This window comes from Ascaphus truei, chromosome 1 (genome assembly GCF_040206685.1).
Source record: "Ascaphus truei isolate aAscTru1 chromosome 1, aAscTru1.hap1, whole genome shotgun sequence".
NCBI classification, from domain to species: Eukaryota; Metazoa; Chordata; class Amphibia; order Anura; family Ascaphidae; genus Ascaphus; species Ascaphus truei.
Window position 1 is genome coordinate 250,524,747 of NC_134483.1, and position 24,198 is coordinate 250,548,944.

Genomic DNA, 24,198 nt, shown 5'->3' on the forward strand with positions numbered 1-24,198 from the left:
AGCAGCTGACAGCAACATCCTTTTTGGAGCCAATACTGACACTCACACACAAAGAAGAGACAGAGGAGTCCTCAGTTGGTGCATGGGCAGGTCCCATAACATGCTTTATTTTATCAGACAAATTGTAAGTGTGCATTTGTCTTGTCCATGAGATATTAAAACTTTGTTCATCTGATTTTACACAAGGATCGGGCGCTTCTTTTCTCTTTTTCTCTAATATATATATATATATACAACAAACAAAAGGAGTAGCGCCAGTGGTTATGTGATTGATGTGCTATAATGTGAATCTATAAAATGAAGTGTGTAATGTGTAAACTCGTGAACAAATTTAGTGATATCACCACAAATATGAATATAAATATAAGTAACTGATAATAACACAATGACCAATTGAACAACCAGTGAAAGAAAAAATAGAGCAATAAACAATAATATATATATAAAAAAATGTATATAAAGGAATATATATAGAACCAGTCCCAATATGGAGTCCAAAGAATGATGTAGTTAAATCCAGTAGAAGGGGAACTTCAGGCTGCTCTGAAATGGATAAACCACATCCAGTAGAACCTGTAGAAAATAAGAGAGGAGAGAGCGCACGCCCCATAGCGTAAAAACGTAACAATTTATTGGATTGGGGATGGGAGAAGGGGAGGGATAAGAATCGCACTCACAAGATGTCAAATACAAATGCACAATTGTGAAATATCATATCACCGCCAAGCTGTACTATCACCGTAGTCCAAGGACGAAGTCCACAGGGAAGATGATATTCCGTGCTTGCAGTTGATAAGGATTGTAGAACACCAGATGTATCCTTTTCTTAGGTGTTTAGCTGCTCGGCTGGGTGTCTCACTCGACTTAGAGAAGCAAACGGTCTATATACAACATCCAGCGCGACTCGACCAGATCGTGCACTTCTGTAGTGACGTAGTGTCGTGACGTAATTGCGTAGTGACGTCCCTGACGCGTTTCGTCGCAACAGCGACTTTCTCAAAGGGGGAATGGTTTGGGAGTTCACATAGAGGGATATATAAACCCTATTGTTTATTGGCAACCATTAGATTTAGTCCTTATAGGTGCAGTCATTAAGTTCAATCCTATTAGGTGCAAACATCAGAGTTACCCTATAGCCAATGAAGTTGTAATATTAGATATAATCGAAAGTTGTAATGTGAACAACAATAGAAAGCTACATGAAATAGACATAAAAAACAAACACAAAGCTAAATGGAGACAAATCATATACGATTAATGAACTTGTTACGCTAAGAGAATTCAACAATTAAACCTATTAAAAATTCATAAAAATCAATAGAATCATATTAATGAGAATAATATGTATAATATTCATTATTGAAATTAAAAATGATAAAATTATAAAAAGAAAAATATTTATATACATAAAAAGGCGGCCTTGTGTTACTGAATACACTTTTTTGATACCATACCTGCAGTGTGCTGTCTCTTTTTGGCTATCAGGATCCCCTGGTCTCCATATGTCTACATACTCTCTATGGGACAAGCATCTGCCTCCTGCAACAAAACCGTGAGTGCTAATCTCCATACCTGACTATAACTTTTTTATGAGTTGTGTGCACCACCCTGAATTGTTCATTACCCGCACTTTAGCTGTGAGTTTGGGATCATTACTATATACAGCATATTGGACTTTAATTGACCTTACCTGTACCCATTTCTTATGGAGGAATTTGCGGACTTTGCGCGTATTTTTACTACACTATCAGATACTGCCAGTTTCAGTGATGCAGAGATAGCCAAAATACGGTACACGGAGTCTTTTGAATCTGTTTTGGGACCTGATAAGCCAGTAGATATATACAACGATCTCATAAAACTTAAGAAACGAGAGGTAGATTTTTTCCTTCATGGGGTAACTTTATCACACTACCACAAGGAGAAACTACTCCCACGTGGGTTCAGAATCAGGAACCAGCCCACCATCGGACGCAATGACCCCGATTTTTGTAAAAAATGGATTGCCATTCTTAATAAATGCTCCAGTGATCTTATGATATTGGTGATAGAGCAATCCAGCAAAGAACTTGCAAAAATTAAACATGAGGTGGATGTCATCCAGGGGCAGCATGGTGATAAACTGATAGCTGACACAAATACTGATTGGACGGATAAGATCCAGACCACAATTGACATTTACAGGGACAATCTTATTAAATATAAGAAAGAAAAGTTGAGGCTTGTAAAAACTGATTACAAAGAACGTAAGGTCTACCGCTGGCTGTTGGGCCTAGGGGAACCGAATACAGGTCGAGGGGAACAGAGACGCAAACCCGCACGCGCCAGAAAGCCTGCCTACAGATCGGGTGTGCCAACGAGTGACACTGACTTCTCTGATAATACTGAGGGCTCTGGAAGTGATTTTTTAGGTCCCACAGAGGCGAGACACGCCAAACCCCCGTTTTCAGAAGCAGACGGAAGGGACCCACCAGGAGGGGTGGGAGAAAATCGGCGGTATCCAGAGCGCGAAAACAGGAGAGGCAGTGGACCTCGCAGTCGCAGGCCACCACGGTAATATATAATCTGACTGACGTCACCCTGACCGCGGCGCAGCTAAGCGTCCTCCACAAAGGCCTCAGTTTTGTACCCACTCACATTCAACACAGTTTTAACTGGGAAGTCGAAATGTACAAATTTAATAGACAATTGAGACTTAAAGACTTCTTTATCAAGCAGCCCCTACCAAGCACCTCTGTCAAGGCCAACACCTTTAAATGCAGCAGCAATTTTGATCCACAAACTAACAACCACAATATAGCAGCCTTTATGAATGTTCTGGATAAAGAAACTGTCACACAAAATAAGATCAAGAGAGTAAGCTATCATAATATCACGAGAGAAGAAAAATCAGCGATTGACGCATTGAAAACAACAAAGAGATCATTATCCGCGCAGCGGACAAAGGGGGTGGCATTGTGTTACTCAAATATGTGGAGTATAAAAAGGAAATAGAGAATCAACTTTCCGTTTCATCCACATATAGATGCTTACCAACGGATCCTACGGTGGAGTATAAAAAAGAGGTGGATTCGATCATACAGATGGGGGTTGTAAACAACTGGATTTCTGAGGAAACGGGCAGATTCCTGACACAACCCTTTCCACGAATGCCCATCCTATACACCTTGCCTAAAATACACAAATCGGCCACAAAACCACCAGGAAGACCTATTATTTCTGCAAGAGGATCGCTATGTCACCCATTATCTCAGTTTATTGATTTTTTCCTCCAGCCCATGGTCATGAGTATGAGCTCCTATGTCAAGGATACAACTGATTTTATTTTACAGCTTGGCGACATCAGACTGGAAAATAAGGATTACATTCTGGTCACCCTTGACGTGAGTAGCCTTTATACCAATATCCCCCACCAAGAGGGGCTTGAAGCGGTCAGATCAAAGTTCGGGACCTTTGCAGCACATGCAGGTCCACCGGTGGAATTCCTTATGCTACTCATGGAAATCATTCTTAACAAAAACTATTTCCAGTTCGAAAGAAGCGTCTATTTGCAATTAAGTGGGACCGCGATGGGGTCCAATATGGCCCCGGCATATGCAAACCTTTTCATGGATGTATATGAACACACACACATCCTACATGATGCCACACACGTGGTATGCATCAAAAAATATCTAAGATATATAGACGACGTCTTCCTTATATGGGATGGTTCAGAGACTGCATTGTTAGAATTTATAGAACACTTGAATCATATTCCATCTACCATCAGATTCACAGCACAGTTCAGTCATTCACAGATTTCCTTCCTGGATACCATCGTGTACAAGTCGGGTGAAGGCCTGGCCACTAGGCTTTATCACAAGAATACAGACAGGAACACGCTACTGTATGCCACTAGCCACCACCCAGCACCGCTCAAGAGGGGTCTCCCCTTCTCACAGTTACTCAGAGTAAAAAGAATAATATCTAATCCGGATGAATTAGAACCAGCTCTCTTGGCCATGGCGGCACGCTTCCGGGACAGGGGTTATGACCGCAAGGACATCAGCGAAGCCCTGATCAAAGTAAGGAGCATCGACAGGCAATCTCTGCTGCGACCGAGCACGAATAAACCTACGGAACAACGTTGCCACTTCATCAGCACTTACTGTACGGCGTCCAACCGCATCAAGCGCAGTATACACAAGAACTGGCATATCCTAGCGAATGACAACAAGATTGGCAAACTCTGTAAAGATCCACCACTGTTCTGCTACAAGCGAGGACGCAATTTAGGAGATATGTTGACACAAGCGGACCCAGTGGACAAGTATGGACATTCTAAAACCTGGCTCGAAAGAAAACCAGGTTCATACAGATGCCACGGTTGCACCAATTGCAGTTTCATGCAAACTGGAGCTAGTTATACCCACCCGCATAATGGGGTACCGATTAAGATCAAGAATTTCCTAAACTGTGAGTCTCGTTTTGTCGTATATATGATCACGTGCCCCTGTGGGCTGCGCTATGTGGGGAAAACTACACGGATGCTGAAGGAGAGAATAGCCATCCATCGCTCCACGATCAGGAAAGCATTGAACAGCAAGGATGAACAGAGTGAGCTTAAATATCTGCCGGTTGCCAGACATTTTAAAGAACAACGGCACTCACTAGCCACAATGCGATGTATGCCTATATTACAGGTACTGCCACCACCCAGAGGGGGAGACAGGAACAAGTTGCTTCTGCAACAAGAGGCAAGACTAATATACGAGCTCAAGACCATATCTCCTTACGGACTAAATGAAGATCTGAAATTAGGCTGTTTTCTGTAAAAATCATATACAAATTCTGTAGTGTGAATATTTTTGTGTATAGTGATTGTTTTATTGTTACATTATCTCATTGCGCATTGTACCCGTTACGCATTTTTCTCCATCCCCCCTTCTTTCCCCCCCCCCCTCCCTTTTTTGCATTTTTTATGCATTTTTTATGCATTTTTTTGCATGTTTTATTCACTCATTCACTTTTGGGTGTGTAGTCACACTCGGTGTCCATCTTTTAAACAACTCACAGTCCACTATTGGTTGCATGTGGATACATCAGCACTTTAACCATCTGTACATCTGGATGGGCTGGTTGGTACTACAGGCTTTAGCCATGCCACTTTGTAGTAGACATACATGTATATATTACGTTTTTTTTCTGGGAGTCTAATATATTGATTACGGTAATTACACCAACACTCTACAAGATAGGGCTATATATATATATGCCATGAATTACCATGTTCCTTCTGGAATACAGTTATCTATGTTATAGACATTAACTTTATGATTTTGGTTTTATTGTGGGCCTGATTTCAGGTTCACCCATGCATTTTAAATGTTTAACCTTTGATTACTTTGTTACAGACAATGCCACCATTCGTGCTTAGTATGCTACTGCCTTCTTTATTGTGCCCATGTTTCCGTTTCAGTTCTGCCATTACGCAGTTTGAGCAACAGCCTCATGCTCTTTAATACTGCTTGCGCTATTTGCGCAGCGTTGCGCATGCGCATTAGCACAGATACACGCATACCCTCTGCTGCAGTAGTCAGGGACGCGTTCGGGTTGTCAGCAGCACACTGCGCATGCGCGGTTACGCTCCACGGCGCGCATTGTATGAGAATCACCCGCTCTCCATGCACAACAGGTTGGGGAAGTGTTTAGACCCAACGGACGCGCTGCCATTATGCGATTTATGATTGACTGCCCGTTACACCCTGACCACTGCTCCCTGGACAATGTGCATGCTTTGCAGGACCATTTGCATTAACGTATTCATTTACGGGCACGCTTTGTAACATCCACAGTATGTATCTCCAAGCACTGATGGCGAGTTGCTGTTCAGGCTATGCATTTTATATGTATTTTAACCATTTATGCGCATTTGAATATCATTAGATGTTTCAAGTAGTCATGGTTACGTAAACAGGATGCACTGTGATGTTATTATGTTGTTATCAAGGTTTGATCATGTGACTAGGTACACATATGCTTAGATCAGGTTCTCTCATTGGTGCGTACCAGTATCAGTATGTTGGATTGGCTGTTTAGAAATGTGGGTTGTATCTGGGATTACAATTTGGAGTTCATGATTGTTTTCAGGTGTTTTTTAGTATGTGTTAAGGGGTATATATGGGTGCTTGTGTTAGTCTGTAGTTGCACTGCCCTGAGGAAGGTCCCGTTGGGAGGACCGAAACGTTGGCGGCCTTGTGTTACTGAATACACTTTTTTGATACCATACCTGCAGTGTGCTGTCTCTTTTTGGCTATCAGGATCCCCTGGTCTCCATATGTCTACATACTCTCTATGGGACAAGCATCTGCCTCCTGCAACAAAACCGTGAGTGCTAATCTCCATACCTGACCATAAAAAGGTATACATATGTCGAATTATATCAAATTCATCAATGAGTCTTTAACATGATGATCTACAGTATAATAGCTGACAGGGTTAAAGAGACCCGGAAGTATACATGAACATATATATATATATATATATTCCGGTAATGTAACCAATGTGAATATGAATATACACAGATCTATCTATTTAATATTAATGAACACATAGCACTCTAGGAAGAGTGATATATTATATTATATATAATATAAACTCAATGAGAGGCAGAAGAAGAAGAAGAAAAAAGGAACAGCATATAAATGGGTAAAGTATTAGTAACAGGAAGGGATGTAGGAAGAAGGAGCTAGACCAGGGTACTTGTGTCCAAGCACTCGTTAAGTCCACCAGGAGACAAAGTGCCTCACTGGTGGATCCAGAATGTCTCCTGGCGACTGGTTCTATATATATTCCTTTATATACATTTTTTTTATATATATTATTGTTTATTGCTCTATTTTTTCTTTCACTGGTTGTTCAATTGGTCATTGTATTATTATCAGTTACTTATATTTATATTCATATTTGTGGTGATATCACTAAATTTGTTCACGAGTTTACACATTACACACTTCATTTTATAGATTCACATTATAGCACATCAATCACATAACCACTGGCGCTACTCCTTTTGTTTGTTTTGTCCATTTTTAACCTATCAGTAGCAGCCTCTAGTAGTTCACATTTAGACTTATTCACAACATGATGCAGACAGCTAGTGAAAGAAGGAGTAGGAGAAGTGGTCTCATCTCTTCGGCTGGAGTGGATACTAATATAGATATGTCCACGGACAGTAATATAGATATTAAGGAACATTTTCTAAAGTTAGAAAGACTCCAGAAAGATGAGATGCGCCATTTGTGGTACGCTTACTCACTACAAGATTACACTGATAGGAAAATTATTCCAAGAGGTCTCAGAATCAAAAAACACCCAACATTTGAGACGGACATTGAGTTCACTAATAATTGGAATAAAGCATTGGATACATGTTCCTTCACATTAATGAGGCTTCTAGTGGAGTATAGGGAAGAAAAAATTAAAACACTAGAACAAGAAATTGATACCCTACAAGATATACTAAAACCTCATTCAGATAGTCATGAATTTAAAGAATTTGATGAATTGACCATTCAAAGGGTCATAGTTTTTGAGAAGGAATTAGCTAATCGAAAGCAAAGCAAGCTACAGTAGATCGAGACAAGGAAGACTATGCCACAGATAGGGTTAGAGTATGGAAACGCTCACACAGTCATTCTAGAAGAGGCAGATATGGTTCTAGTTCCCGTGCATGGGGACATGGGGGTCTTCGTTGCCCCTCGGAGAGAGGGGTGGTCCTCCTTCCAGGGACTTGGCAGACCGTCCGGGAGTGCCATCTTTGCATGGGGCTTCTGGTGGTGCCTCGTCCTCTGGCAGTAGGTTCACCCCACTTGAGGTTGACACACTCCCTGAGGATTTAGCTCAGGATGCCCCGGATAACCATGACAGGGGTGCTAGACCACGGGACACAAAACCTAGTCTCAAGGGTCAACATTTTTTAGACAAGACCCCGAGGCAGGAGAAGAAGACATGAGAAAAGGAAAAAGATTTGGGAAAGGAAAAACACTATCCTCTTTGGGAGCATGGTGCCCCAAATATATAGATCACTAGAGGAGGAGGAGGTGTTAGCAAAAGAGACACTGAAAGTACAATGGGAGAAGTAAGAGGAGATCCAGGATAGAGCTTTGTTCCGAATACCCTGAGTATGGAGAATGTGAAGGAGAAGAGGGTGGTCCACGGTGCAAATGCTGCAGAGAGGTCAAGTAATATGAGCTGAGTGTAATAACCTCTGTCTTTGGCAGCATGGAGGTCATTAGTTATTTTAGTGAGATCTGTTTCAGTCGTGTGAGCAGTGCTGAAGCCAGATTGTAGAGGGTCTAGGAGAGAAAAATATGTTGAGAAAATGTAGCAATCGAGAGAATACAAGATGTTCAAGGAGTTTGGAGGCAAAAGGCAGGAGGGAGCCAGGTCTAAAGTTAGAAGAACAGGTAGGGTCAAGCTTGCTGTTTTTGAGTAATGGTATAACTGTTGCATGCTTTAAGGAGGATGGAAAGGTACCAGAGTAAAGGTAATAGTTAAAAATATGTGTGAGCATAGGGATTATAGAAGGAGCAAGGGTTTTAGGAGATAGGAGGGAATGGGATCAAGAGGGCAGGTGGTAAAGGGAGAAGAGGAGATCAGCAGTGACGCCTCCTCCTCAGAGACAGCGGAAAAATAGTCAAGGAATGCAGGAGGAGAGTTAGGAAGCGGTGTGGGATGGGAGGAGGCAACAGAGGGGATGTTCTAATGTATGGATTCCACCTTTTCCTTAAAAAAGTCAGCAAAGTCCTGAGGTGAGATGGAGGAAGAAGAGGAGGCAGCCGAAGGTGGTCTGAGTAGAGAGTCAAAGACAGAGAAGAGTCGGCGTGGGTTAGAATTATGCGTGTTGATTAGTGATGAAAAGTAGGTTTGTTTAGCCTGAGAGAGGGCAGAGTTGAAACAGGACAGCATAAATTTGTAGTGAAGGAAGTCTGCGAGTGTATGAGATTTCCTCCAGAGGCGTTCAGAGGAACGAGAGGAGGAACACAGCATGCGCGTGTGGGAATTTAGCCAGGGTCTAGGCTCAGAAGGGTGAGGACAGCAGAGAGAAAGTGAGGCATGTAGATCAAGAGAGGAGGACAAGGCAGAGTTGTAGTTCATGACCAGGTTGTCAGGTTCTGAAGCAGAACTGAGAGAGGAGAGGGAGGAGCGTAAAGTGGAATCAAAAGCTGGTATGTTAATAGAGCGCAGGTTTCTGCAGAAATGAGGGCTAGATGGAGATGGAGAGGGGGAGAAGCGAAACAGAGAAAATGAGATGAGGTGATGGTCAGAGAGAGGAAAGGGAGAAATGGAGAAATCAGTGAGAGAAAAGTTTTTAGTGAAAACCAGGTCGAGGTAGTGGCCATCCTTGTGTGTGCTGGCTGCAGTCCATTGTTGAAGTCCATAAGAAGAGGTAAGAGAGAGAAAGCGGGAAGCCCAAGGGAGAGAGGGGTCATCAATGTGGCAATTGAAGTCCCCAAGGAGAAGAACAGGGGAGTCTGAGGAGAGATAGAAAGAGAGCCAGGATTCAAAGTGAGAGAGAAAGGCAGAAGGGGGATGAGTAGAGATAGGTGGGCGATAGATGACTGCCACATGAACAGGGAGAGGAGAGAAGAGCTGGATTGTGTGAGCCTCAAAGGAGGGAAAAGCAAGAGAGGGGGGGGAATAGGAAGGGTTCGGTAATGGCAGTGTACTTTATAGGAACTAATCCTCCCTATGCCAGCTGGTCAGAAAGTGTATTGAACCACAGATGCTAACGCCAATTTAGACTATGTGGACATAATATATGATACAGTACTCCAAACTCACCTTAGCAAACTAGACACCCTGTACAACTCAATAGGCTGCTTTGTCCAACAATGTAACTACAACACACATCACTGTGAAATGCTCAAAGAACTAGATTGGCTATCCATTGACTCCAGGCGCAAGGTATATTTTTCCTGTCTTGCCTTCAAATACTTTCTGGGCAAACTACACGTCTAACTGAACAAACTCCTCACCCTTACCAAACGCAGCACTTACCACCTGAAATCTGACTTCAAATGAATATTCATGGTATCAAGGTTCAACAAGGAACCAAGTCGCTGCTCCTTCTCTTACCGTGCACCTCACATCTGGAACAACCTACCAGAGACTTTCAAAACTGTCTCCAGTTTATATTCAAGACTTCAGCTGTCTAACATTTTACTCTTGTCTCTTAACTGTTACATACTCCCATAGCATATATTATCTCTAACTGTCCATGAAATGTCTGTAAATAGAATGTATAACATCTGTTCATTTAATGTAACCATGTATTGTCATAACTCTGTGCCCAGGACATACTTGAAAACCAGAGGTAACTCTCACTGTATTATTTATTTCCTGGTAAAACATTTTTATAAATAAAATGCTGCAAGTCAATCCAAAGTCTAATATCATCCACAGAAGCCGGTGGTTATATTTCAGAGAAATCGAAGGGACATACTGTAAGTATAATACATGAAAGTCGAGACCAGACAGATTGAAAACCAATCTTTCCATTATAATACCTGAAACAGATAACGAGGAGAAAGGCAGGCAACCAGATGACAACTCAGATTTAGCTGAAAGGCCAACATGAAGAAGATCAGCAAAGGACATAAAATGCCCTCATAGATTCATTGAGACTTGTTCGACCTGGCGATGGGCAACACACCACCTTAAGAAACAAAAGTACATTTACACCCTTTTTGGATTCCAGTCCGAATATATCAAATATCCAGTCTGAATATGTCAAACTGGTTACTAAAGATTTAGAATCACTGCCTAAATTTAACAGAAATTCCAACATGAATCCACAAGAACAGATTTCTCTAAAATAATTGATTGAAATGAATAAAGTCACAATATAACCAGCTGACAAGGGTGGTAATATAATTCTACAAAATACAGAACAATATGTGCAGAAACCAAAAGGCTACTAAATGATCATTATTATTGCCAAATTGCTAAATGATCATAATATTATTGCCAAACACTGGCACACATTGTCCCTTGACAAAGATATTCGAGATATAGTGAAGGGTGGCCCCAAATTTACATATCGTAAGGCAAAAACACTAGCTGCTCACTTATCTCCGAGTATGTTCAACTCTGGATCGAATGTTTCCAAAGTCAATAGCATCCCAAAGGGATTTTTTCATTGTGGCAAATGCTCAATGTGCAGGTACGCGGTTCAAACTAAGTTTATTTTATATAACAATGATCGTCAAAAATATTATCTTAGATCATTTCTAAATTGCAATATTTCCCATGTTGTTTATGTTTTGAACTGTGCTTGCGGTCTACTGTACGTGGGCCGCACTATAAGACCTTTGAAAACCAGAATTGCGGAACACGTCAGGTTAATCAAAAAGAGAGATGTTAATCATCCTGTGCCCAGACATTTCTCTTCATGCCCTGTAGGTAGTATTAATAATTTTTCGTTTAAAGCTATAGAACATGTACCATGCCATCCCAGAGGTGGAAACAGGGAAAATACATTAAACCAAAGGGAGATGTATTGGATACACACTCTCAACACTCTCCATCCCCATGGGATCAATGTTGAATGGGAGTTGAAACACTTCCTACAGGGTTGACTAAGTGGGGAGTCTTGGGAGTGTGTATACTAATGCACCTCACATATACCCTAAGGGGTTAATTTCTGTTCATTAGGGACGCATCACCCTTTCACTTTTCTAGATTTAACTATTGCATTATTTGTATTATCTGCAGGCATGAAATACAAGTTCTATGCACAATACTCATTGTATACTAAGGTATGAATTGTGATATACATTATCAATATGCATCATTTGTTGCTCTACGCACATTAGTCATTATAAATCTATCTATGAATTAGGTTTAATATGCTTCATTAATTCTTCTTGACATTTGTCCATTGGACTATATCCCCATATATATGTTCAATCCTTGTGTTTTCATAATAAAATTCCAGGGATGATACTATTTGGTATCACATATGCTGCTATTCACAGATCTTGATTTTAAATTATATGTTTAAATTTGTAATGTTTACATGTTACCATTTGGTATTGATGTTTGTTCTATTTCATACACTGCAGTGTCCACATGACCCTCCCAGTAATGATAAGTACTGATTGCTAATTGTTATCACCTGCATGCAATTATATATTGACCTATCAGGACAAGGGACTATGTATATAACACTTCAGTGTGAGAGATCTTTGTACTCTTTGATAAAGTTCCTTCACGGAACGAAACGCGTCAGATGTGTTCTCCGTTTTGTGATGCGCAGCACTATAGTGCAATAAAGCTGTTTTTATTCATTCATGTATCCGGCTGAGTTCTTGTTGCTGTGACCACCCACCAACTACAATTCATGTTACTACTAAATGATCATAGCTGTTACAGGCCTTTAGAAACAGACCCTACTCCCCTCTTTCTAGAAGAATTGACAAAAATTCTTAAAGAAGGCTGTGAAAACAAGGTGATATCCAAATGTGAATTAGAATTCATGATGGTACTGTATGTAACCCCACTATAGCCATGTTCTACAGTATTCCCAAAATTAACAAAAATCTAACTAACCCACCCGGGAGACCTACTGTATAGTTAATTTTCTGAATCTTGCCATTGTGTTCTTAATCCGTCCATAGCTGAGCTACAAAGCCTCACTGCGCCTGCGTGTAATTCTCTTTGAGACGGGAGCTTTGAGGCTTTGTTTACGGCAATGTTTTGGAAAATCCCTTCTCGAATTTGATTTGCACAGAGCATCACCTTGATATTATAATAATAATAGCATGTTTTTGTATAGCGCTGCTAGTTATACGTAGCGCTTTACAGAGACATTTTGCAGGCACAGGTCCCTGCCCCGTGGAGCTCAAGATCTATGTTTTTGGTGCCTGAGGCACAGGGAGATAAAGTGACTTGCCCAAGGTCACAAGGAGCTGACACCGGGAATTGAACCAGACTGCACTGCTTCAAACTCTCAGTGCCACTCTGTCTTTTACTCACTGAGCCACTCCCTCTCATATTACGATATTCAATCTGTGCGTTTGCCTGCACATGGTGGATTTCTGTGCTTTTTATGTACTGTATTTGGGGGTTGTATTTGGGGGTTTATTGATCAAATTATTATGATGAACTGCTTTTTGAAATTACTGTACTCTACTTTACAGTATGTAATTTCTTTGAACTGCTGCACAACTAATCCTTCATCCCTCACCCCCACACACACAAACTCTTTTCGACAGACACCTCCACAGAGTCATTAATTTTCTGAAGTTAGTCATTGTGTTTTTAATCCGTCCCTAGCCGAGCGTCAATCGCCTCACTGTGCCTGCGTGTACTCTAATCCTCTTTGAGATGGGAGCTTGCTGCTTACTGCGCATGAGTCACCCAAACCCCCCCTCTCCACAGAGTCATTATTTTTTTGAATCTTGTCATTGTGTTCTTAATCCATCTATAGCCGAGCTACAAAGCCTCACTGCGCCTGCGTGTAATCCTCTTTGAGATGGGAGCTAGCTGATTACTGCACATGACTCACCCCCCCCCCCCAACCCTTTGACGCTTTGTTTACGGTAACGCTTTGGAAAATCCCTTCTCGAATTTGAAATGTAAATCTGATTTGCACAGCATTGTGAGAATTGAGAGTTAAAAAAACCATTAACTGATTCATGTTTTGTCATTCATTCTTATTCATTGGTGTACTGTGGGTGTGTGGGGGGGGGGGTGTTGTCAATGATTATGATTGGCAGGAATGTAAATAAATATTTATTTTATTTTATCAGGAACCAAAAAATACAAATATAAAAATAATCATGAATAATACATAATGCAGTCTTTATTAAGTTCTTCTGGAAGATTGAAATTGAATACACATTTAGAAAACATTTGTAAAACATGGGGAAACATGACTAATGCACATTTATAAGAATATTATTTAATAATATATACTGTAGTGTATAATACATATATAGTAATAATATTTTTTCCGTCTTTATCTTGTTCCTCATTCTGTGAACAGTACAGTGTTCATTGAGAGAGGAGAGGTTTTGTGTACATCATTACTGCTGTTTATATACTGTACATTTGACTGTACAAACAGATTAGACTGGACACAACACCCCACCTCCCCCCAGGCCACCCTTTTTTCCTGAAACGACAAGAAAACAAAAAATTAGTGCAGTTATGTGCGTACTGTATTATGGCATTGTGGGATGTGTAGTACTACTGTACATGGCTGGTGCTGCTTTCTCTGGAAAGAAAAAAATTGAGCAGTTAGTAGGCAGTTACTGTAGTACTGTCAAACTATTCTATACTGGAAATACTGTATACTCTGACTACTGTTAAATACTTTGTACTGTAACCTGATGGCTGGTGCTGCTCTCTCTGTAAATAAAAAACTGTAACTACTGTATACTCTGCCTATTGGGAAAGAAAAAATCTGTGCCATACTTACCTGTATCATACTGTACTTACAATACTACAGCACAATACTACTTTCCTGATGCTTGCCCATTACGCGCGATCACAATGGGCAACACAGTGGCAATATGGTCTATATATTTATTGCAGCGTTCCACGGTGAGTACATCGTTCCAAAAACTCATTATGCCTTTCAACAACTCGTCCTTTTTGGAGGGTTTCACCACTTTCCGGATATGGTCCTTCAGCTGATGCCAGACCATTTCGATTGGATTGAAGTCTGGCGATCTGTCATTGGAAAAAAAGGACAATTAGTTTAAGAGATACAGTACACAGTAAAAACAGTGGGAAAAAATGAGACACGGTTACCGCACTTACTCCGCTGGCGTCTTCACCCAGTTGATACCGCGCTCAAGGATATGCGCTGTTGACGCGGTGTGCTTCAATCGTTGTCCTGGTAGAAACGGTGACCATCCGGGAACTCGCGTGTTATGTATTGCAATCTCAGGGACAATGTTGTCTTGGAAGAAAGCTTTATTCATGATTCCTATAGCAAGAAAAGAAAAGTGCTCAAAAAACTGCACAATAGTACAGTACAGTGCATACAGTAAGGCTACACTAGTAAAGTACAGTGCATAAGGCTACATTATATTTGATATATTTTACCTTCAAAGATGACAATGCATCCTGGTCCACGCCTAGAGATGGCACCCCCCACATGCAGCTTCACGGGGTGTTTTGGCCGCGGCTTCAAAGATATGCGGCCTTTTTTGTGGAATGCAAAGCTTGCAAATCTCTCCAGCGACACAGTAGACTCGTCAGTGAAGATTCAATCCTGGAAAGTTTCCCCATGGTCGATCCATGCCTGGGCCTGGACCACTCTTTTGATTTTGTTTGCGTCCCTTATCATGGGGTACGCTCTGTAATGACATTGAATAAATTATTTTTGCGGTACAGTTTCCTAAACAACACTTTTACCTCCTCTACTGTCCAGTACTAACCTCACACGTCCATATTTCCATCCAATGCTGCGTCTCATCTTCTTTATGCTAGTCTCGGATACAGTGAGATTGTTTTTCCTGCTAAGTGTATTTGACCTTTAATGCACTCTTCTCATCATTCTCCTCACTTATTTTGTCCACCAGAAGAGTTGTCTCCCTACAATGTAAAGAAAAATATTCCGGTATGTAAAAATATTAGAGACAGTAGATCAACAGGATACAATATATTGTTCTATTAATATGCAGCAATATAAAAAATATAGATACTGTTGTAAAATAAATATAAAAATACAAAATATATATACAGTTGTAATATAAATATAAATATAAAAAATATAGATACTGTTGTAAAATAAATATACAAAATATATATACTGTTGTAATATAAATATAAATATACAAAATATATATATACTGTTGTAATATAAATATAAATATACAAAATATATATACTGTTGTAATATAAATATAAATATACAAAATATATATACTGTTGTAATATAAATATACAAAATATATACTGTTGTAATATAAATCAACAGAAATAACAAAAATATTAGATACAGTACTGTAGATGTACAGTATATTTTTTGATATAATTTTTTTTTAAAGTTTTATAAATATACTTACGCGTTAGTTACCCTTGATGTCCATTTGCGTTCCCTGTTTTTTCCGTGTGCATGATAGCTCACGGTGGTTGCTGGCACAACGAGGCCAGAAATAGCTAACCAGCGTTGGATAGCAGCAATTCGGTGTCCGCTCGTGTACATCTCCTTAATTCGCATGCTGAGATCCTTGGAAATCTGTTTAACAGCCATTGCTGCGAGTAGAAAGAAATACAAACACAAGAATGTATATTCGATGTTTAGTCGATGTGTATTCAATGTGCAGTGAATCCACAAAATGGATGGTGTATTTATACGTTAATGACTCACATTAGTGTACGCCCACTTTCAACACCTGTACCTCACCGCCATGCATAACAGGTTATACACTTTGCATAGCCCACCACTCCATGATCTTTATCTGAACTTGCCCTTGTCCAGATACTGCATTATGCCATCTGCTTCCATAGATCAACCCCGATTCTACGGACGTAGGAACCCACTCGCCTCTGCCGTGCCTGTCAAGCAGAAAAAGCGAAAGGCGGTTGCCGTTTCCACACCAAGGCAAAAGCGACAGGCTAAGGCCAATAAAGAAAACCTTCTGCTGACCCCAAAGGCTAAGGGTTTTCATAGACGTCAGCCTTATTATGTCAAGAAGATATACGGTGATGTACTCTCAACGCAAAACGAATGGCAGCCAATCCATCGAATCCGCAGACCACTTCCTCACATACACTTCGACGACTCTGCCGCCGCCCTCCCGGAAACCCACAGGCCATCTTCTCCAGTTCTATCCGACGACGCTGCCTCTGAAATCCACGGGTCACTTTCTCCTTTGCTCTTAGACGACTCTGCTTCTCGCCCGGAAATCCAAAGGTCACTTTCTCCATCCTTCTTCGACGACGCTGCCGCTTCTCCTCTACCGGATATCTACAGGTCACCTCCTCCACCCTTCTTCGACAACGCTGCCGCTTCTCTCCATGGAACCCCCATCTCATCCTCTGTTGCACCCATCCACCCAGATGTCCACATGCCATGCACAAGAAGCAGCTCGTTAGACCGGATGCTGAATGGGATAAATGTGGATCTCCCCGGGAACTCTATTGTGCTAGCAAAGATAGATTTGCTTCTGGAGACCATGCTAAACGTGGAGCAACGGATGCTACCTATGGATCAACGGATGATACATATGGATCAACGGATGCAACATATGGATCAACGGATGGATCGACGGATGGAGAAGATAGAGGCTGACATAGCGGGTATACATCATTTGCTCTGTGTTAATGCCCCTGTTTCCCCGACGCCGGAGCAGGGGGGTGACATGGATGTGATGAATGGGAGCATCGACCCCCTTCCATCACCAAGCGCACCCCCTCCACCAGAAGATGTAGTGTACATGTATGCCATTGAGGAGGACATGACAACCCCGTCAAGACCACGCCAGGAGACAACACGGCAACCAAGACCGGAGGAAAGCTTCCTCCCAGACAACCTACCATCGCCCGTCGCCTCAAGCACACCCGCTCGCAGAAGACCTACATTCGCTCGCATCGATACGGTGCCCGACATCACCCTGTGCGATCTGCCACCGGCGCTTAGGGAGAAGTATAGGGTGATGAGTGCTGGTGCACCCCACAAGTATGCCTTGTTACTTTTTAAGCACCATGTTCCCTACTCGTTGTACTGCGACTGGGCCTTCAGAGTGAACTACGAAGGAAATCGTGTAAAAAAGGCGCTTCCTGCCAATTTAAGAAAGACCATTCTGCATGAAATGCGGCGCTTTTATCCAATTACAGATCCTGTAATGAAAGGCGTTCGAGACTGCATTAATGGCGTTTTGCGCCATGCAAGGAATTGGCCATGGACGGACAATATGGTGGACTTTCTGGTTTAATCACGGGAACTGTAAGACCATACTGTACTGTTGTGCTGAACATGTTTTGCCCTGCTGAACTTAAATAAAGGAGATGTTTTGACCTGCTGAACTGTATTTAACTTACTGTTTTAAGGCATGGTTTTCAAGGTTGTCCTGAAAACCGGGCCTGTTTGCTGCCCTCTAGGACTGTAGTGGTGCAGGCCTGACTGACTGTTTTGCACACCATCCCACTGTACTTTATATGTTTCTTTAATATAGGAGATGTTGCGTTTTGTATACTGTATTTTATGAATAAAGATTTTTTTTAATCACAGGTAAGACCATACTGTTGTGCTGAACTGTATTGTACATGTTTTGACCTGCTGTACTTAAATAAAGGAGATGTTGTTGTGTGTTTTTTAACTTGTATTTATACAGAAATGTTTTAACTTGCTGTACACACACACAGGACCTGCACAATTCCAGTCCCTGAGGGCCGCAAACAGGCACGGTTTTCAAAGGTTACCCTGAAAACCGGGCCTGTTTGCTGCTATCGAGGACTGTACTGGTGCAGACTGTTTTGCACACCATCCCACTGTATATGTTTTGACTTGCCATTCTTTAATAAAGGAGATGTTGCGTTTTATATATTTTATGAATAAAGAATTTGTTTTTATAACATGTGACTGTAAACCATACTGACTGACTGTAAATGTTTTTATTTTCTGTACATAAATGTTTCCACTAGCAGAAAACCATACACCTGTTGATGTTTTGAATTGCTGTGCACTTAAAATGTTTCTACATTGTACAGTATTTGTAAATAAATGTTTTTGTACTTACTCCACCAATAAAAGAACATGTTGATTTGTTTTACATTGTTCCATTGGCTCCTTTGCTACTGTAAGAAAATACAGTGTTTCTAGAATGTCGAGGCATACTGCACTGTTTACTGTAGGCATGCTCAGTATAAGAGTATTAAAAAAAATAGAAGACACATACTGTACTTTACTGTATGTACTGGCACTGTATACTGTAGAAGACACATACTGTATGTACAGTACTGTGATACATGTAGAATAAATGCATAGTTTTTATTTTTTCGGGTTTATTACACAGTATACTGTTTATAAAAAAGTATTGTATACTGTACGGCCGGAAAACATCAGCATACTGTTTCAGGTACAGTATTCTATCCTAATCAATAACAACGGCCACTAAACTGTAGACTCCGGTACATGGGTTTTTAAATCCGATTCAGCAATGTGCAGGCATTGTTACACAAAGCGATATTATCCATCGAAATCCCTCCATTAGCCGTTTTCTTTTCTGAGGAAAAACAAAAAGAAAAGTTTTACTGTAATGGTCAGCCCCCTAAAGAAGGGAAATCCTCCAGCAAACAGGACAGGTAAACGGCAGCACAGCAATGGATGGAGAGAGGCTGATGGTAAGTTAAAAGCAGACTTTATTCAAACAGCGTGCTGTCAGGTCCTCTGACGCGTTTCGGCCCGTAGGACCTTTGTCAAAGAGTGACCTGGCAGCTAGAAAGACATCCTTAAATAGTGAGTGCTAATCCGGTACACCCGTGTAGCCACCCAATCAAGTGGATAGCAGGTTCCCTGAGTAACATAATCACCACAAGGGATATACAAAGTAAAAACAAGATAAAAACAGCATGACAGGAATAGGCATAGCAGATCTATACAATAAACAATATGATACAATACAGTTGTATATATAAACATGAACCCTGGTTTTAATGTCTAAATAATGGGATCTGTCAGCCAAATCCTGATGCCAAATGCATAATTAAAATCAAAGCACGTTGATGTAATAAGTCGATCATATACTCAAATATAATATTGATACACCTAAAAGGCAAATGGATGAGGGGGGAAGGGATAGGTGGGGAGGGAGAAAGGGGGGGGAGGGGAACGGGGTAAAGGGGGGGTAGAGGGGGGGAGGGAAGGGGGGGAGGGAGGGGAAGGGGGGGGGAGGGGGGTGGAGAGGGAAAGAGGAGAGGGGAGGGGGGGGGGATGGGAGGGGGGGAGGGGGGGGAAGGGAAATGGGAGACAGAACAAGGAGGAAACAGAGAAGACCAAAAACCAATCCTCAAACATCTAGGAAATGTTTTAATTCCCATTCAATATTTAGCCCATGGGGTTGTAGTGTATTGAGGCAAAAAATCCAAGACATTTCTTTTCTATTAAGATTGTTGAGCCTGTTGCCTCCTCTAACATGAATGGGAATATGTTCCACTCCATAAAATTTAAAGTTCTTCAATCCACCAAATGGGCATGTGGAAAAGTGTTTCGATACTGGGTGAAATAAATCTTTTCTGTTGATAAGTCTCAAATGTTCTGAGATTCTAATGTGCAAGGGTCTGATTGTCCTGCCAACGTACTTAATGTTACAACCACAAATGATAACGTAGATAACATAACTGGTATGACAGTTAATAAACGCATTGATTCTGTGTCTTTTTTTAGGAAAAGTAGTTTGTATGCGTTTCGTGGGTAAAGCGTATTTACAGCATTTACAAAAGCCACATTTGTGGAAACCTTTAGGTATGCTTTGCAAGTGAGATTGTTTGGTGGACTGAAATAGGCTCTTAGATATACTTGAGGCAAGTGTGTTTGCTTTCTTAAAGGCAAATTTAGGTCCAGAACTGGTGTAAGCTTTCAGGTCCGGATCTAATTTGAGAACGTCCCAATGTTTGGACACTATCTTTCTGATTTGAAATGCTTGCTTACTGTATTTTGTAATAAACAAAGGATTGTTTATAAATTCCTGTTTCTTTTTTTGTGTCTTATGATTAATCAGCATATCACGATCTATAGAATTGGCGTTCTCAAATGCCAGACTGACGTCTTTATTGCAATATCCCCGAGACAAAAATCTGGTTTTTAATGTCTCGGAATGTTTCAAGAAGGTGTCTTGATTAGAGCAGATGCGTTTGTACCGCAAAAATTGACCCTTCGGTATACCACGAATAAGTGTCTTAGGGTGGCTGCTGGTCGCGTGTAGATAGGGATTTCTTGCGTGGGGCTTGGTATAAATATCAGTTTGGATACCTGAGATAGGATCACCATGGATTGTCACATCAAGATAATTAATCGTCTTAGTGTCTGTTTGAAGAGTGAATTGAAGATTGATATCATTACAGCTAATATAGTGAAATAAATTATTAAAGCTAGTTGTGTCCCCATCCCAAATGAAAATCAGATCGTCAATGAATCTTTTGTAAAACACGATATGTGAACGAAATAAATTGGTGCTACTATAAATGTGAGTGAGTTCCCCTAAGCCCATAAAGAGGTTCGCATATGAGGGTGCAAAGGAAGTCCCCATAGCGGTGCCCTGTTTTTGAAGAAAATACTGTGAATCAAACAAAAAATAGTTGTGAGTTAATAAAAATAAAATAGAATCGTTAATGAAGGTGATCTGTGCTGGTGAAAGTGTAGAAGATTCAAGATAGTGATAAATGGCCCGAAGGACGTGCTCGTGTTTAATAATAGTGTATAATGATGTGACATCCATGGTGACCCATCTGTATCCTTTTTTCCATTCAATATTTTGTAAGGCCATCAGTAGAGCCATGGTGTCCTCAATGAATGACGGTAATTTGCGTATAATTGGTTGTAGAAATTTGTCTACATAACGTGAAACACCATCTCCCAAAGATCCAATACTGGCGACAATGGGTCGGCCAGGAGGGTTATTAAGTGATTTATGAATCTTTGGGAGATGGTGGAACACTGGAACAATTGGAAAATCACACGCCAAGAAATCCCTTTCTTTTTTGCTTAATACATATAAGGCATCACCCAATTCTAAAAGTTCGTTAAGTTCTATGAGGAACATGGGGGTAGGGTCAGAGTGTAACTTAACATAGAAGTCAATGTCGCCCAACAGTCTTAGAGCTTCCTCTCGATATTGGACGGAGGATTGGACCACTATTGCACCCCCTTTGTCAGCATTTTTTATGATGATTGATTTATCATTTTTTAATAGATCTAGATCATGTCTTTCCTGTCATTATTGTGGCAGGGATGAGAGAATGAATAGCCATTAGCCAGTAATCTCAGATCCCTGTCAACAAGTTTCTCAAATGTAGAGACACATGATCCCTTGGTATTATAGGGAATAAATGTAGATCGCTTTTTTAAAAGTGAATCTGTGTGGCCAAAGAAAGGGGGGTCAATAGTGGTCTCTGTGCATCCCTCCTCAAACAATGATTGCATATCGATTTCACATGCTCGCTCAGCAAAAGAAGTAACATTTCTAACATCAGTATTAATTTGTACATCAGGATGACCTATAGTATTCTCAGACAATTGACTTGTGTTATTCTTAGCAAACAATTTTTTCAACGCCCACTTTCTTGTGTATTTCTGAAGGTCTATGATAGTATCAAATAAATCAAAGTTCTCTTGTGGTGCAAAGTTCAGACCCTTGTTTAACAATGAAATTTGGTGAGATGTCAACACAATATCCGAAATATTAATCACGTTATCTTCTATAGATTCTATGAGTATTTTTTCCTTTTGTTTTCTGGTTTTCTTCCTCCTTCTACATTTTTTGTATTTTTTGATTGGGGATTGTCCATGTGAGAAAAAGTAGGCCGAGGCCTTTCTTCTTTCTGACTGGCCATGTAGGTTCTATCAAAGTACCCACCCTCAGACGTTTTGTTGAGATGTTTATCCTGAGTGGAAAAAGACACTGACGGTCTCTCATCTGTGGAGTCTGTGTCACAGCTTGATCTACGGTCTGAGTGAGGGTATATTAAAATCGACCTTGTGTTAGATTTATTGACATCTTCCTCAGATGACCACCTGATGTACCACATATACCACACCACCAACTAACCGTGAGTCTTTCTATCTCGGCGTTTCTGGAGCTCATTCTGAGCCAGCCGCTGGGAAAGACATTAGGTCATATTTTCATGCTGCTTCATATAGCAGTGTGGTGTGGATCTTATGACATTATCCTTCTAAAGGCTCACAGCCCCACCCGCTTTTTTCTATTGAGCACCTAAGGGGTTAAAAAACTGTGTTTTTAGCCCCCTAAAGAAGTTCCCAGCCAGTTTCACCAATAATTTTCTCGGGGGGCGTTTCCTGTTCACATGCGCATGTAATGACACGCATATGCGTTTCAAGAAGGTTCCAATGCGCATGGGCCTAGCGTTCCACCAATTGTTCAGTATCTGCAGCACAGTACTGGAGAAGCTGCTCAACCAATAATATTGCTTACAGGAGAATCGCTTGATTTTTGAATTGCGCCGATATTGATACTGTATTGTCAAAATAAAAAAAACACAGAAAATAATACGGCAACAATACTCACCATAGAATTTCCCATTCAGCTGGCGCCGGCGCCGGTCCACTGTCAGTCCAGTGTTCTTGATCATCCACGTCGATAGTTTGCAGCGGGACTAGTCCACCTGTAGTCAGCTGATGAGGCTGGAAATTGCTTAGGTACATGCAAGCTTGATCGAAACTGCATGCGAAATCCGGCTCAGGGTTGTCACTGATGGTGGTACCGTTATTGGAAGCCGGTGCTGGTGTATTGCTTGGCAGCGACTGTCGTTTCTTAATTGGTTTTAACACGACCCTCCTCCTTTTACCGTCTGCATGATCATAGATACAGGAAAAAGCCGGTGATACTCACCAATACCCTCCAACAAATTGTGGCTCAATACGATAAAAACAGGGATCGCTACATAACCTTTTCCTTATTGCACGCTTCCACGTATGAGGAGCTGGCGAAAATTTGTAAAAGTCATAGTTTTCGATAAAATACTGATAAATTTGAACAACTGTTGCCATTTTATCATCTGTTGCATTAATCGCGGCCCATATCAAATACGCATAACTTCTGTCGGGTTTTCTGAAAACGGGCTGCACTTGAACACTCATGGCGACGGCTCTCTGGAGAATACTGTAACAGAAACTGGTCTTTGTCTTTATTTAATATGAAAAGCCTAAATTGATACATTTTTGCAACCTCTTCCTTCAGTCTCAAGGCCAAGTTACAATAGCACACTGTGGTATCTTTTTTAAACGAAACACCTGCAAGTCGACACATTACTGAAGTGCATGCGCATTACAATTCATGAATATCTGCCATCTGGCGGACACGCGAAGAATTGCAACCTATTAAATCCAAACCATTCTCAATAAACGCATTAACCGCGCGTCAACCGCGCATGACCAGCGCATGACCCGTGGCTGAGAACGCGAAATGAATGCGGCATGCTCCAGGTGAAGTGCGTCGCATTCCAGGAAAAAGCCAGGGA